This window comes from Mirounga leonina, unplaced genomic scaffold, assembly GCF_011800145.1.
Source record: "Mirounga leonina isolate KUSES-001 unplaced genomic scaffold, KU_Mleo_1.0 Mir_154, whole genome shotgun sequence".
NCBI classification, from domain to species: Eukaryota; Metazoa; Chordata; class Mammalia; order Carnivora; family Phocidae; genus Mirounga; species Mirounga leonina.
Window position 1 is genome coordinate 8,131,634 of NW_023270389.1, and position 14,677 is coordinate 8,146,310.

General features: G+C 46.9%; 1 protein-coding gene across 4 annotated transcripts in view; it reads left to right on the plus strand.

Moving 5' to 3' along the window:
* Positions 1-14,677, plus strand: part of PBX1 (PBX homeobox 1) — a 284,693-nt gene that overhangs the window by 42,412 nt on the left and 227,604 nt on the right. The gene's annotated exons all lie outside the window — the stretch shown is intronic.

Sequence of the window (14,677 nt, forward strand, 5' to 3'; positions counted from 1 at the left end):
CTTTCTTCTTGATAACCAACCTGTATTACAGTCGGAAAAACGTGGAGGGAAATGGCCCAAATCCCCATTTTCGTGTTCCTATATGCTTCTTTGTTAACCATTTTCTATCCCTCCAAATTCCCTCTCTGTCCTTAATCACTGTGAGTCGCATGGATTGCAAGAAACCACCTAAAACCTTTCTGTTGCATTTGGCAAGAGCCTTGGAAATGGGGAAGGGAAAAGGAAGGCAAGCGAGTTTAGGGGTGGAGACCGTCCCGATTTTGCTTATCACTATGTTCCCAGCACCCAGTCCAGTGATCGTCACAGAGTAGGTAGACTCCGTCATTACTTGGTGAAAAGTAATGAGTGAGTTCATGGGGTGGGGGGTACAGTAAGAGAAGAAGGGAGTTAGTGCAGGGGCATCTTCCGAAGACAGGGAAGCCCCATGACTGGGACTTGTCAGAGCTGAGGCTTCCTGGCAGAGTGACAGAAGGGGACTGAGGCTCTTGGTGCACCGAAGGCTTGGCCGAGTTCACCGTGTCCTGCAGGGAAGGGCCCCAGCCCTCTGTGCCTCTGCGTCTCCTTTTGTTCCATTAGGTTCCGTACTGAGGCGGATGATGGCCTCCACCTCCGTGGCCTCCCTGCCCCCCGTGTCCCCGCTTGCCATCAGCCTTCTAGCCTTAATGGGGCACACTCCGGCGCCAACAACGGTCTCCCGCAGAACGAGAGCCTGGAGGGCCTGGAATTGTGAGGGAAATGTAGGCTGGGAGTTGGAGGGTGGTCCACGGCCCCTCCCCTTCCCTTCTTTGAACCCAGGAGGGGGCTCGTTCCAGGGCTCTGTGGGAAAGCTCTTTTGAAGGGCGATGCACTTGGGCCACGGGGCACCATTCCACTTTAGTGGAGGGGGTCCCTGTTGAGATCCAAAGAAAACGTGGGGAGGTTCACATAAAAGCAGAGTGTAGCAACCAGGGACCCAGTGGTCCCCACGGCCTGCTTGCTTAATTGCTGGTGGATTAGGCCCAGAAGGCACTGGGAGCGGGTGGGGAGAGCTTTTGTAAGAGGTTAAGTTCCTGGTGGAGCGATGATTGGATTAGCCACAACTTGGTATAAAGGAGGAGAACACCAGGAGAAACTCAAGCGATGGGCTCTGCGCTGAGCCTCGCATTCCCCGCTTGGCCACAGATCTCAGGCCCCTGGTCCTGGAGGGTCACAGGGCTGGCGCCAAGGCCACCCGGGGCAGGGACTGGCTGGCTGGAGGGTAGCACATTTGCATGCGCCCCTGTCCTTGGAAGCCCAGAGCCGGGAGATGGGGAAGAAAGAAAAGAGAAAATCAAATTAAATGTTTGCCCAGCAGAATGAATTCTGTCTCCCGTCAGGCTGGCTTACATTTGTCTGGCTTTCTATTTTCCGAACTTTCTCTCACCATAAATCCTTTTTCTTCTCCTTTTATCCATTAAAATGTTTTCATCTTCGTGCCAGCACTTTTGGCCGGTGGTTTCTGTCCCGGCTTTATAATCCTCCCACGGTCTTTTTGTCACTTTTCTTGTCTCTCCATCCGACCCCCAGCCCCTTCTTGCTTTATGGTTAGATGTTCACTTGACCCTTCTTGGGGTCTTTTTTTTCCCCCTCTAGCTTTGGGCCATGTTCACATTTCTGTCTTTCAATTAAAACTGTCACTATCGGGTATACACGATCACTGGGATCAGGCCTCTTTTTTGGTTGTGTGTTTAGAGAAGTGAGCCGGCCTGCTCTGGGGGGGAAAAACACACAAAATTGTCCCCCCTGGATTTGCCATCCTCTGCCTAACTGCTTGTTTGCTTTGAGGCATGGGAATGAAAATTACTTCGCTCTTCCGCTCTGCCAGGAGAGTAGAAAGGAGGGTGACGTGCCCCACAGGACGTGGGGACAACCCCGTTCCGGGGGGGGTGGCTGCCTGACTTGGGAGCTCCAGGGAGTGAGGGCCTGCAGTGGGCCTGGCCTCCCACTAACTTGCCCGCATCCCACTCTACCTCCAGCCGGAGGGGAGCTGACAGGCTGCCACAATGGCCTCCTTTCTTCTCGGAGGGCCAGTGTTTTGATAGTGTCGGGTTACACCCCAGCCTCCCCCTGACATGGGCAACATGATGTAATGTTATTTTTCAGGATCTCAATGAGGGAATTTTTTGCCCCAGGTCAGAAGAATGCTAGTTGATTTTTGCTGAAATGCACCATGGCGTGGTATAATAGATGGGCTCTTAGTTCAAGAAGGTGGGGGGTGGGGGTCGAAGAGGGGCTGGAGCTGGGAGTCGGCGAGGAGGGAGGCTTTTTTTTCTGCTTGGCCCTGCCACTTCCAGGTGCCTAAAGCCAACCGTTCTGTGTTGGGAAATGCTCTTGCAGAAGGCTTGGCAGCTGCCCCTTTAGAGCCGTCCTGCCGGGGTCTGCTTTTGGGTGACCGAGTCTGTCTCCTAGGCTGGAGTCGGCCACCCCTTGCAACCCTGGATCCCCTGCTGGCCTTGAGCTGTGGCTGCATTGGGCCCGGCCACTTGGCGGAGAGCTGATGGGCCTGGGGGCGCCCTCCCCTCAAGCTGCTCCCCGGGGCCTTCTTCGTGAACAGTACCTGTACCCTAAAAATTTCAGAACGGTCTCATTTCTGTACTTACATTTGTTTGGAATCAAAAGGCCCCAGAGATTCTACAGTGTCAAGTTAGCTGGCCCTCACGCAGAGCACTCACTGCGCGGGGTGGGAAGGGGACAGGGAACGTGATGGGCTTCTCCCACTGCTGTCCCCATCTACCCAGGACCTCTGGCTTTCTGAAGGGGGCTGTTACAGTGCCTGGTGAGAGGTTACTAGGATTGGAGCTCACGTCCAACGTGGCTTTCCAAGCCTGGCCCTGTTATTAATGGATGGGTTAACCTTGGGCAGGTCATTTGAAACTCCCTGCCTCATGTCCCAATTTTTGACCCCTACTGCTCTGTTACCAGACCCTCAGGCAAGCCACCTGAGGCCAACGGAAGCCATGTGTTGTTGGCCTGTCAAGGGAAGCATTTTATACCAACTGCACTGAACTTGCCCCTATTCTCAGAGCAGGTCACCACCTTTGTCAACTGTCGTGCCGTGTCCTCTGCCTTGAATGCCTTCCCTAACTTCATACCACCTGGCAGATTTTTCTTTCTTCAAGGACCAGCTCCAATACCAGTAATGCAGTAAAGCTGTTCTTACCGTCTGCTTGCTCCTCCCGAGAGTCCCCGTAGATGGTGTACGGATCTGTGTTGTCCCGGCGGTCTGTGTCTGGTGTATGTGAGAGCCCCGAGGCCTCCCGGGACCAGGGCCACCGGTTAGTTAACACGGTGCCTGTTACAGAGTGAGCGCTCCATATTCTTTTATTTCTAAAGTAGGCTCCACACCCAGTGTGGAGCCCAGTGCGGGGCCTGAACCCACGACCCTGAAATGAAGACCTGAGCTGAGCTCAAGAGTCAGGTGCTTAACCCGCTGAGCCGCCTTGCCCTATTTTATGTAAGTGAACAAATAAGTACAATCTGGTGACAGCAATATAAATTTCCTTGTCTTACGTCTGCGTCTGTGGAGGTTGCCTTGGGGGAAGACACAAAGAAACCAAACTCCACATCAGGCTCCGACCAAACCCTCAGTCTGAGTCAGGATGACTACAGAGCAGATGCCTGGCTAGTGCTCGTCTTTCCCCGGGGGCTGAGGCTGCACTGCCCTTCAGGTTCTCTCCTCCTGGAGCCTGGGGTGGTGGTGATCCCCGTGGGCCCCCCTACCTGGGAAGATGTGGCATATACTCCTCGCCTTGCCAGAGAAGTAGCGTTGAGTAAGTAAACTCCATGAACTCCCGAGGATAACCATTCTAGGATATTCCTGTGGGATGTCTGATGGGGCAAACAAAAGCATAGAACAGAAGAAACCAAGGACAGTTCTGTCCTCCGTAACACTCAGGAAGCAAGGTACAATTCTGTTACTCCCTGAGTTGGAGACTTTCCGTGGTTGGGCCCTCCCAATGTGTGCAAACATGCGAAAGCATAACACGGATGCATTGAGAGGGTCAGTGTATTTTGGACACCATTTACTCTAACCCTCTCCTCTTATATACATGAGCGTAGTGAGTCAAAGAGCAATTAAGTGACTTAACCAAAGGACACAGACCTGTAACATGACGGAGGCTTGGGATGCAGATCTTAGGACCGTGGTTCTTCCAGTACCTAGCCATGCTGCCTTCTCAACTCGAGGCCCACACAATCAGGTCAGCCCTTGGACACCTCTTTATTCTTCGGCAGGACCTCTCTCATCTGTTCTTTCTTTCTCTCTGGCTTCCATCCCTTCTCCCACTTCCGCATCTCTCGCATTCTATTGACATGTGACTCCTGGCCCCTCCAACATTGCTTGCTGCCTAGATCATTGGTTTTTGCCAACTGGCTGCTGAAGAGTCTGTTCTGCTGCTTGTGCTCTGCCTCCATCTTCACCCTCCGCAACGTAGAAGCAGCTCATGAAAATGGCAGATCTAAATTGGGCCTCGTTAGAATGCACGCGGTAATGAGGAGCAGGTTTGGTAGGGCATGACCAGTTGGTGGCTCAGGCTGGCTTCCTTGCTTATGTCATCTAGACTCTGTAAGCATGTTCGACCTTTCCCTTTATTCTTCCATGGTGAGGACTCTTCAAAACTGTGTATTTCTCAGGTAGCCAAAGAAAGCTTATGGACGCGATTTCTGCATGGAGTAACCGGTGGTTTAAAATAAGAAAAAGAATTCAGTTGGAGCTCATTTCTTTTCCTTTTATTAACAATCTGTGGGTTAGCCTGGTCTTGTTGACCACTTTATTTCCACTTCTACTTGTGGTTGAAATAATCTTTCCAATAACCACAAGGAATTTTTTAAAAAAACTAATTCATTCTTTTTTTTCCCTCTGTATCTGATTTTCTCTGCCACGATATAAAAATAATGAATGAATAACATGGTATTTCTAGAGTAATTTCCCCTTCTTTCAGGCAAATGACTGTTTGTTATGATGGAATATTCCTGATTTGATAGGGAGTTGATTCCCCCACAGATGACAAGCGTTCAAACGCTAGCCTTCTAAATGTTAGGTACCAAATTGACCCTTTTGTGATCAATTTGTTTTTATCCAGCTTTATTAACAGCCAACTGTGGCACCATTGATTGGAGCAACAAGGCGGTGACGTGAAGCATGCACTAAACGTGGCCGGAGGAGCCAGACTGACTTTTGTGTGGTTTTGTTTTCTGGACAAGGACTCTGTTTGTTAGAACACCATTGAATTGTGCCCACCACGAGGAAATAAAACCCACGAGACAGTTACAAATGACCTGTCACAAGAGGGGAGGCGTGCGGGAGAAGAAGGTGCGGGAGGGAGAGCCTACAGGCCTTCTGTGAATGACCATAACACCCTACTGACTTGGGGATCCGGCTTCCCCGGGCTGGATCTGCCCAGAAAGGTCTTAGAGGTTAAGAGCCAGGAGTCTGGGAGGCGAAGGGTTATTGTGTTTGGTCACAGAGGTGCCTTCCAGGTGGTCACCATGGAAATCCTCTTCACTGGGGCGTCCTGAGATGACAAGCTCAGGACCATGTGGAATATGGTCACATGAACCATGGGGCAGGGATCATCATCGGGAGGCTGGCTCAGTTGCTTTCTGCATTGGCCTCTGGAGCTGTTGCCGTGTGACTCTCAGTAAACTTTGCAGTGGCTCTTCTCCAAACCTGGGGCTGATTCAGCATGTGAACAGGCCTAGGCCAGTTCTTGACACTGTCTGGTCCAGGAGGCAAGCTGCTCTTGCTCTGTGCCCTGTGTCCTTTCTCCGAGCTTCTTGCCCCTCCCCGTGCCCCTAGGTCTCCCTCCCCCGCTTCCCTTTCTCCTCCTGGGCTGTGAGGTGGGAAACTCGGTTTACTGATCCGTTATGGTGTTGGTGGGAAACACTCGGTTAGGCCAAATACTAATACCTTGCAATTATTTAGCATTATACTGGGTGTAGCTCCCTTGAGAAATATATTCCTGGGAGTATACCATTGTAATGTGTTTCAGTTAGCTGAATCGTATTTTTTAGCTCCTGAAATTATTAATTTACAAATCTGTTCTCAAGGACGAAAACCTGACCCAGGCCATCTCAACCACAGGCTGAAATTTACAGTAGAGTCCTATTTTCTGATGAATTAGAAGGTAAAAATACTTTATGCAACAGAAAAAAACCCAAAAAAACCCAGAATTGCACTGTCTTCCTGCTAACGTGAGAGGGGGCTGCATTTTCTGACGTGATTCAGTCCTTTTAAAGGTGGTAATAATAACGCATATTTATTGGTACTTCTCATGTGCTAGGCATAAGCACTAAATCCATTGACATAAATCATTTCACATAATCCTCATAATAATCCTTTAAGGAATGGAATAGATTTATCCTAATTTACAGATTTTGAGACTGAGGTTCAAGTAAGTGATTTGCTCAAGGTCATAGAGCCAGTTAAATGGTAGAACAGGGATTTGAACCCACTTGGAGTCCAGCTCCAGAGGTCATATCATGTTACTTCTTGACTATTTCTTTTCTGTTATGGGCGAAATAGCATACCTTCATCTCAAATATTATTAAAAAAAAATCTTGGGGTTTATATGCTAAAGCCCACAGGCCCTGGGTTGGTGCCTTTCCATTTTTATTTCCCTTAGAGGTTATAACCAAGGCTAATGTCTGGGGCTAGTCAGCTCAGTTGGTTAGAGCTAATGGGGCCAAGGTGACAAGGTTCAGCCCTCCTATGAGTCTCTTAGCTGGGCTGAGTTTCATGGCCATAGAATTAACCTTTCACCTTGGCCAGCTGTCTCACAAATGTGTGTTGTTGATCAGAGAGAAGAAGAGGGGATTGTGGATAAAACGGAGCAAAGCACTTGACCAGCCACCCAAGACCCTGGATGGTCTTTCAGTAAGGTTGTCTCTCCAACTGGGGACGAGATAGGACTGTGGGTTAGCCTGGTCTTGTTGACCACTTTATTTCCACTTCTACTTGTGGTTGAAATAACCACACCAGTTTTAACAGCTTACAATAGCAGTTGATAGTGTATTCCCTGGAGCTGGTATTTGTTGTAGTGTTTGTGTGTGAGGAAAGGTTGCCCGCTCAAGTAGGTTTGGGCCATAGTGAGTTAAAAGAACTTTCTTTTGATGACTGGGCTTCTTGGAGCTTTAATATGTTAATGCGCATTGTAAATCTCCAGGACCGGTGTGGGGTGGTAGGAGCTGCGTTTTGAGAATTTATTTGACCTTAGGACCTTCTCCCTGGACTAGGATTCTTAGGAACACACTTTAGCAAATGCTGTGTTAAAGTGCATTTGCTCTTTTCTATTTAAATCCCTGTAGTCATGCTGTCTTTCCACAACAAGGGAGAACAGCGAAAAGGACCAGTTACCACGTTCCCCAAACTTGTGCACATGTGAATTTCCTTTCAGCCGGTGATGCCGTTACCTCCAAAGGACTTCCACATCTTCGGTCTCATTTTCTTTTTTTTTGTCCTAATTTTGTAACTAGGATTCTGTTGCTGGCCACAGCCCACACCCCAAGTCAGTGACGCAGCAGAAACTAGAACCCAGATCTCTGGGCTCTGGCCCATTTCTCTTTCCAACAGCCTATGCTGCCTCCCAGTGGACAGAGCATTTGCAGGGAGTAGAGATTTTAGTGCTTGATTGTTTTCTAGAAGGGGTTTGCTTGGTGACTCTGAGGATTTCTTTGGCTTGCCATTGCTCTCAATTTGTAAAGTGACATTGTCTTAACTCCCTGCATAAGACAGAACAACCTCTTTCACACCCTGTTCCCCTCCCCCCGCAAATTAGCTGTATTATTAATAAACACTGGAAAGTATCATTTAAAAGTTCTAGGAGCAGATTCTAAATTGACTTTCTACTGGGAGAATAATCATATTGGATGGACTCGAGACGGTCTACACCAGCCCTCAACTTTCTTGAGGGAATGCTAAAGTACACTTGAATCCTGTCGATGATGATCCCCTACTTCTTCACTCACTTTTTCCTTTATTTCTGTTTAGCTTTGTACAACTTCTCTGGCAACTTTGGTGTTCTGATAATTTGGAAAATAAATGAGTCGACGGTAAATTTTATTTTATTTTACTAAAAAAAATTAAACCCAAGTGAATAATCTTTATGCTCTAGTCCTCAGTGATATTTAGATGCTCCTTCCGAAGAATAGTAGAGCTGCCAAAATCAGTAGGGTTTTTTTTTTTTTCTCTTTCTTTTTTTCCTTTTTTTGCCAAGCTCTGCTTCAGTAATCCTATCACTTGCCTGAAAAATTCATTATACTGAAATAAACACATTAGGAACTCCATGGTCTTTTACATCTCTAATATTTATGAAGTACTGAGGCTCTCAGCCAGCCAATAAGGAAGCAGGTAATTCCCAGCAATCAGTTAAATAGACGTTGGCTGATTTGGATTGCAAAATATAGGTGCCCTGATTAGCCCCATATATGGACATGCATTGTTCTTCAGTCATTCAAAAGCTACCTAATTATGAATATTGAAGTATAATGTTCTGGCTTTTAACATAAGGCACTTACCTTTTAATTGGCCATCAGCTTTGTTTTTTAGCTCAGATGTATCTCCACTGGGATTCAAATGAAATGGGGAGATAATCAGCCAGTAAGCAGAGAAAAGGGTAAAATGATCATAGATAATTAAGTGGCAGCAGGGAAAGTTAGGGTGAGGCCAAAGGGAGAGAAACAAAAGAAGGAAACTCACAGGAAACCAGCTCCCTCCACCACCACACTGCCAGGCACACCCCTTTTGAAAACACTTTTAATTCCCCTCTTCAGCTTTCAGGTGGGACATCTGTACACCTTGGAGCTGACATTCAGCAGCTTGATCACAGACTTGTCTCCTTCCTGCCCCTAAACTCAGAGCCAAGCGGAGGGCGGGGTGTTGGATACTCACTGCACAGACTTGGCAGGGAAAAAAAGGAGCGAAGCGAAGGCTAATTGGAAGCTGCCCCAAAGTGCACTCTGTTGGAGCTATTTACAATATCTTTCAAGCAGAGGCTTACTGGATAATTCAGTTAAGGGGCTGTGGGTGGGGGGATAGGTGGGGAGGGCTCCAGGGGAGGAAAATGACCTGAAGGACCAGCTGGCTTGAAGATGGCGGTGGATGCCTTCTTCCTAACCCCTTGAAATGTTAACTCCTACGTGATCTTAACCCTTGGTGCACAGTCTTAAATATGCCCCTTGTCAGCAGGAGCAGGCTGCATCTTCTGGGTCCTGTGTCCCTTTATAGTCCAATGAAAGCTATAGCCCTCTCCCCAGAAAATGAACTTCGATACACCTGTGTTTTTGTTTTGTTTTTCCCCATGGAATTTCGGGAAGCTAAGCAATCTCTGAAAGACAAGCTCTGGATCTTTTCACTTTGTCAGGTTAAAAAATTACTCCTGCTTTAGATGCAAAGGTAGATCCAGGATGCTTTCTAGAGTCTAGAGAAGTCCTAGTGCGGGTACCCGGGACGGCTCAGGGAAAGCTCTGGTGAACTGTGGCTTTTCGGACTACTTTGTCCACCATTCTGTTGCTGCAGAGTGATTATAGTCAGTTTTGTGTAATCATCATGATTTTCGGAGAGCAAGACAGGGTGGGGGAGGAGCACATCCGGGGAGCGCACTGCGCAGAGAGGTGAGGGTGGAATAGAAGGCGGCATCTTCTTTACATCAGTTTCTGGTGTTAAGAGGACCGGAGACCTCTTTTTACTTCAATCCGTGGTCAGGTGTCACCAAGTCTGATTTTCCTGATTTTGAATTTGTGATCATTCTTGGGAAAGACACAGTGGAAGTTTACTTTTGTTTCATTGATACGGCTATGAAATAAGTACTGTAAACATCTAAGCAGATTTTTATAGAAAAGCATAAACTACTTCAGAGAAACATTTGTATTCAGCTACTTTGGATACGGTCATAAAGACCCAAGGTGCAGATTTATTTAAATTTTTTATTAAAGCAAGTGTCATGAGTCACTTTTGGAGGCCGTATTTTGTTAGTGTAATTCTAGCTAATTCTAATTATTTGTATGCATGCAAACAATAACATTTCATATTTTCAGAAATAACCCTTATCATTTTAGGTTCTTTTACCAGTTCATATGCTTGAGTCTGTGTGTGTCTGTGTAAACGAGTGTATGAATTTTTTTCTTCCCATCCTCACCTCCCCAGTCCCTGAGGTGAAGTAGGAATTTGCCCACAGCTATATCCCCATAGCCTAAAACCAGGTCTGATGCAGAGTAGGTGGTTGGAACGTATGATTGGATTTGTAGCTACTGACTTCAGGTTTGGGGAGGAAAGCCCAAGACATTTTTTCTTATTCATTCATCTTTTTCATTAAAAAAAAAACCCCAAACGAAAAACAAACCCAAAAAACCTAGTCCTTCTCTTTCTGCTGTCTTTATGTTTTGCCTTCTTTTCTCTTCTATTCAGAGGGGGAGAATTAGGTTCTCAGAAGCTATTATGGACATTTATCTGGCTGCTAAGGATGTGGAAAAGCAAGGATTGCCTGGGGAACTGTTTGGCACTGGGCCTTGGGTGCAAACTGGTTCACTATCTCTTCTCCTTCAGAGGATGTTGCAGGTCAGTGGCTGTGCACTCGCTCCATTCCATAATCCACAGAGGACTTCTGGGTGGAAATAATCATGAATTTTGGCCATCCCTCTTGGTGTACACTCCCTCTTTTTGGACATAATTAAGAATCATCCTCATCCCAGGTGCCTGTTTGGCCAGTGGAGTTTCTCAACAATTCCATTGAGCAAAAGATGGATGGATGGATGGGTGGGTGGATGGATGGACCTACCCCGAAAGGGTTCTGTGTTTCTGAAATGCAAAAATTACATTGAGAGCTCAGAGAGGATTGATTACTCCTGTGTCTGCCCATAGAATGCTTGGATAGGCATTTGGATAGATATTTTCTACTATTTTATTTCCATCTTCTTTAAGGATGAGACATTTGGATCAAAGAAAAAGGCCCCATCATTCATACCAAATCCGGTCTGAAAAAGCCACTAACCAATTCTTCATCCATGTGAGTGAGTCCTGGTTGCATAGACATACTGGGTCCTGGCAGTATACACTATTATGGCCACGTATACACTATTAGGGCCACGTATACACTATTAGGGCCACGTATTCGGGTGTCAGTGAAGCTAGACAGTGTAGGAGAAACTTCCATTTAGGTGCCATTGAGGATGACCCGGCTGCTTTTCTGCTGGGGCAGTGGCTTTTATACTTGTGATTGCTGAGTAGACTCTTCTTTAAGTGTTGCCCCCGAGACAAGGTGGGGCTGGGCATGACGGCTGCAGAGGAGAAGACATCATATTGGAAGGCATCATATAGCTGGTTTAACACTTTGGGTTGCTAGGGGCCCCTGGGTGGCTCAGTCGGTTAAGCAGCTTACTCTTGACTTCGGCTCAGCTCATGATCTCAGGGTCCTGGGATCGAGCCCCGAGTCAGGCAGGCTCTGCACTCAGCGGGGAGTCTACCTGAGCATTCTCCCTCTCCCTCTGCCCCTCCCCCCACTTGCACTCTCTCTCTTTCAAATAAATAAATCTTTAAAAAGACAAGCAACCCCCCCCCCCCAACTTTGGGTTGCCAGACATCTCGATTTCTGTCCCCAGCCGTTCTGGGGAAGCCACTGGGACGCACTCCACTCTGTGCCACGCCGTGTGAATGCTTTGGATGCTTCCAGATTATCTGTATGACATTTTAGACCCACAGAAATCAGCCCAGAGAGCTTCTGTGTTGCAAGGCTGGGGGGGGCCTTTCAGACTCCCAAGTTCTCGGTGATCTCGTTTTATAGTAGCGAGGAGAGGAGTGAGGGTCTCTTGGTGGCTCTGAGGCTGCTCTCCTGTGCCCTCAGCCTGTGACCAAGGTACAGCTCACTTGGACCAAGCTCTTCCTGATTCAGGATGACTTAGGCACTCGATTTGCATGCGCTCTTATCTCATCTCTCCACATTTCTCCAAATTCCTGCCCATCATATGCTTGCCACCGGCCTACACCAAATACTTTGTTCTGTTCTTGTCCACATGGAGAAACATTTGCATGAAATCCAAAAGCCAGGCTCAACTGGCTGTTTGAGATCACATTACACGTCCGGCACACTGCTGATGTGCACTCACGCACGCACGCACAGACACACGCTTATCGCACATACACACCGTTGCCATTTTGTAAATAATGCCCTTCTTCCTTCTCTTTTTTCTACACTTAGCATGCCTGTAATCTCCGGAGGTAGGACCTGCCCCATTACACATAAGATGATCATCACTGGGGCGCCTGGGTGGCTCAGTCGTTAAGCGTCTGCCTTCAGCTCAGATCATGATCCCAGGGTCCTGGGATCGATCCCTGCGTCGGGCTCCCTGCTCAGCGGGAAGCCTGCTTCTCCCTCTCCCACTCCCCCTGCTTGTGTTCCCTCTCTCTCTGTTGAAAAATAAAATCTTTAAAAAAAAGAAAGATGATCATCACTAACGCAGTGGGTACAGATAGATAGAGACATCTAGCAGTGTGTTAATAAAGGACCTGGTGAGGGATAGAAAAATGTCACCCCCAGGTAATTCAAATAGACCGCTTGCAGTTTTTTCCATAACCACGACTGGAGAGGAGATGGGATAGGAATTTGGGAGACAGGGCGCACCTGTGTGCAACCGTGTGTGAGGTCAGAAGAGAGGAAGAGACTTCTGTACTTTGTTTTCTTCTTGTCTGGGAAATTTTCAAAGCTTCTTCTGCTTTGGCAAGTTAAGAGCCTTGCCAGGTTTCAATCCCCTCAAAATGGGGTGGGGTGCCTTGGGTTTCCCCCTCATGTCAGAACAAACAGCCACCGAAATGCCAAAGCCATTGGCTTCCTGATGCTTTCTTTTGGGTGTGTTTCTTTCCCTGTTCCCCACGCGTTGCATCTTCCCTCTTGGCCTTGTCTGTCTGTGCCTCTGTCCATTCCTTCGTGGCTTGGCATCCGGGCCTGGATGGTCCCCACCTCTCCGTGTTTCTTGGTTCCTGCCGAGCCTGCCTTGCGCCTTTCATTACCACGTTAACAAACTTGAGTCGTGCCTAACGAGGACGCCTCATACGTTATGCTAATGATCAAGAGACATGTTAATGATATTTTAGAAGCCTAATTAGTGGAATATATAACTATATGCAATTTGGTAATGGACTGTGACAACAAGTTGTTAAAAGGGGGCTTGACAAATCCAGTTGCATGTGGCCTCCGACAACAGGAGCTGAGAATGGATGAGTGGAAATCCTGCAGGGAGATAGAGGAGATGGGTCCTGGGGGTGTGAAGGCTGGGAGTACATTTACGTGGGGGTCAGTCCTTCTGATGGGTAGTGTTGCTTTCCTATCATCCTTCCACTGCCCTAAAACCACAAGACTGACTGTGTCCAGAGAATTATTTACTGATGTTTCTTAAGCAATCGCTACTATTGTCATTGATCATACACATATATCTTTGTTAGAAATGTTACTTTGATTATGTTATTCTCCACAATATCCTTACTTGCAATTTGTAATAGGAGATGGATACACAGAAGATAGAAGATAGGGTCTTGTGCCAAAGGGAAATTTTATTGTGTAATAAACCGACAATCAAGACCATGTAAACTGGGAAATTATCTGTATTGTGTCCATCAACATTTTGATAGTGTTGGTAGGAGTAAAACAAGGGTAGTCTGTATAAAATCATTCAGCGGTTTGAATGTCATTTTCTCTCAATGAAAGAATTGGTTAGAGGCGTGTATTTCTTCAGTTGGAATCTTCCCTTCCTCTGTGACAGTGATTCCCAATTTGTGGGCTGGGGACCCTGGGGGAGCCATACAGTTGTTGAAAAGGTTTGGGAAATCCATGTGCACACAAAGCATTGTCAATAAACAGAATGTCATGAACACACCCACACACATATAGATATGCCTACTAAAATTCATTGAGTGTATGAGATGATGTTGTGGTTAATAAAATGCACATTCATTTTAAAAAGCAATTTTTAGTTCCTATTGGCTTTTTGTCCAGGTACATCTTCTTACATCTGTAGAAGCTAAAAATATACTAACTCTCTTATAGTGGCCTTTACAATTTTTTTTTAAGATTTTATTTATTTACTTAGAGCAGGAAGAGGAACGGAGTTGGGGGGGGTGGACAAGCAGAATCCGTGCAGAGCACGGAGTCCAACTCGGGGCTTGATCCCGAGACCCTGAGATCATAACTTGAGCTGAAACCAAGAATGGAACGCTCAACTGTCAGAGCCGTCCAGGCGCCCCCAAGGTCCTTATAAGTTTTTGGTGCTAAAAAAGGGAGACTATACAGTCACAAAAGTTGGAGACCTCTGCCTAGCCTGTTGTCATCAAAGCTGCTTGTAAAAATTAGGCAAGTAACTTTCACTTTGACAACTATTTAATTCTAGAAAATATGTTTGTGAAAATTTCCTTAAAGTGTTGTCTGTTTCTACTATGACTATTTTAAAAATTGAGGAGTATATTTCCATAGGGTAGGAAATCCCCCTTAGTTGGAAGGGTGTGTTGTACCCCTACCCACCCAGCACCTACAGCCTTGGGCATACAGTGTCACCGGCCTATGGGAACTTAAGTTCTGGAAACTTGCTCTCTTTTATTTTTGTCCAGGATTAAAATGCCCAGGAGAATTAGGCTTGCAGTATCACACTTAACCACCAGGGAAAGCTTTCCGAAACATCT